The following is a 2,500-nucleotide window of genomic DNA, read 5'->3' as shown; positions in this document are numbered from 1 at the left end:
TAGAGCTGAGCAGCCGGCCGCCCGGGAGTGTGTCCCGGGAGCCCGCGCGAACACGCAAGCGTCCGCTCAATTATTCTGCAAACAGGAGGAGGCTGAGCTCCCCTGCACAATACACCTCGAAACCCTCTCAGGTCCCGGCGGCGCGCAGCGCCGTCCTAAGTACTTGGTCGGGTTCGAGAGAGGCGCAATCGCCCGGAGTTTGGCGAGTAGACGCTTTAGGTGCGACCACCCGTGCTCCCAACTGAGCTTGCCGCTGCCGACAGAGGCCCGGGAGCGTGCTGTCGTGGCATTGCCGGCGGGAGACAACACGCGCCACCTACGGTGGCCGGCAGCTCCAACGCCAGCGCCACAGAAGGACAAAAGCCCCACTTGGGTGCCGAAGCGAACTCTCCCAGCACAGCGCACGCGCCAACACGTCCGCACAGCTGCGATACAATCCACCTGCGAGAACCGCAGAGGCGACCGAGCAGCAGACGGCGTCGCGGCGCCGAGCGCCGGGCGGCGGCGCATCCTCAGCGCACACAGTCCTCAATCGGACCAGCACACTGCAGATGTCCACCGCGCTTCGCACCGGGCCCGCGAGGACCTACTTTGGCCGCACGGCGCCGCGTGCAGGGTGCGCCGGCGCGCAGCTGCGCCGCCTGCCGCCTCCGTCGGCCGGCGCGCCTGCCACTGGCCGCCCCCACCAGCCGGCTGTAGCGCGTGCGCCCACGCACCGCGCGGCCAGCACGCCGGGAGGCCCCCCCTCACCGGCCGGGGACGGTCCCACCCAGCCACCGCCGCGTATCGCTTCACACCCACATGCCATTCACGTTCGTGGGCATGGTGGGTATCGCTGAAACAACCGGTTGGTAGCTCAACCGATCGTCGCCATCACTGATTCACCTCTAGCGAGAACAACCGCACCACAACGGTTTACCAGTTCTTCATTTGCGTAACGTCACCAGCAAACGTAGACGTCCATCGCCATTTGCAAATTCAACGATTGTTGCATGCCTGTGTCAGGTGTCACGACACACTATGTCTGCCCACATACACGCAACAACATGTGCACGCTTCGCGAACACGTGGAAGGTGGCCCCCGTACGTATGCGATGTCCATTGCGCGAACGACTGTCAACCGGCCTCTGTCGCATGTCGCAGATGTGGAACGCAGTGCACCATGCTATCACGGTGTGTGAGAAGAGACGACTACGTCTGACAACACGCGCCACTACATCAACAGACGGCTCATGGTGATCGCCATCCACGGCATACCATACTGCAATCCAGCTCTTATAGGGAGACGACACGTAGCTGAGTGCACAATATTTGGACCGTATGGTTCGCCGTTGTTGGCGCAGTCGTGGTACGGTCACACATGTACCACGATGTATCATTCAGTACATGAGGACCAATGTGCAGTACAGTGTGTGATTTGGACGTACAACATCAGCGGACAGTTGACACAAGCCGTACCACAACGTAGGCTGTGCTTCGCCATGCGAATGCCAATGAACAACTGCGAAGGGCATTGAGCATGTACGTCCTGCTGCCGTCCGCATTACAGTGTATAGCTGCAAGGTGTTTAACATGAAGCGATACTCTGGGGACCGGGCAGTGCGAGTAGCAAACTATATTGCGGGGGTTGCAGTTAGGCAACACTACACTAATTTAACGCGTCGTATGACAATTACAGAGCAGGTTAAGGCCCAACGTGTGTTGGGTTAAGGCGCAACGTGGGTTGGGTTAAGGCGCAACGTGGGTTAGGTTAAGGCGCAACGTGGGTTGGGTTAAGGCGCAACGTGGGTTAGGTTAAGGCGCAACGTGGGTTAGGTTAAGGCGCAATATAGGTTAGGTTAAGGCGCAATATAGGTTAGGTTAAGGCGCAATATAGGTTAGGTTAAGGCGCAATATAGGTTAGGTTAAGGCGCAATATAGGTTAGGTTAAGGCGCAATATAGGTTAGGTTAAGGTACAATATGGGTTAGGTTAAGGCGCAATATAGGTTAGGTTAAGGTACAATATGGGTTAGGTTAAGGTACAATGTGGGTTAGGTTAAGGTACAATGTGGGTTAGGTTAAGGCGCAATATGGGTTAGGTTAAGGTACAATATGGGTTAGGTTAAGGTACAATGTGGGTTAGGTTAAGGTACAATGTGGGTTAGGTTAAGGTACAATATGGGTTAGGTTAAGGCGCAATATAGGTTAGGTTAAGGTACAATATGGGTTAGGTTAAGGCGCAATATAGGTTAGGTTAAGGTACAATATGGGTTAGGTTAAGGTACAATGTGGGTTAGGTTAAGGTACAATGTGGGTTAGGTTAAGGCGCAATATAGGTTAGGTTAAGGTACAATATGGGTTAGGTTAAGGTACAATGTGGGTTAGGTTAAGGTACAATGTGGGTTAGGTTAAGGTACAATGTGGGTTAGGTTAAGGTACAATGTGGGTTGGGTTAAGGTACAATGTGGGTTAGGTTAAGGTACACATTGTTGTAAGGAAAGGTGTATTGGGGGGGGGGGG

Source organism: Schistocerca serialis, unplaced genomic scaffold (assembly GCF_023864345.2).
Source record: "Schistocerca serialis cubense isolate TAMUIC-IGC-003099 unplaced genomic scaffold, iqSchSeri2.2 HiC_scaffold_1162, whole genome shotgun sequence".
Lineage (NCBI taxonomy): Eukaryota > Metazoa > Arthropoda > Insecta > Orthoptera > Acrididae > Schistocerca > Schistocerca serialis.
Note: the sequence above shows the minus strand (reverse complement) of the source record.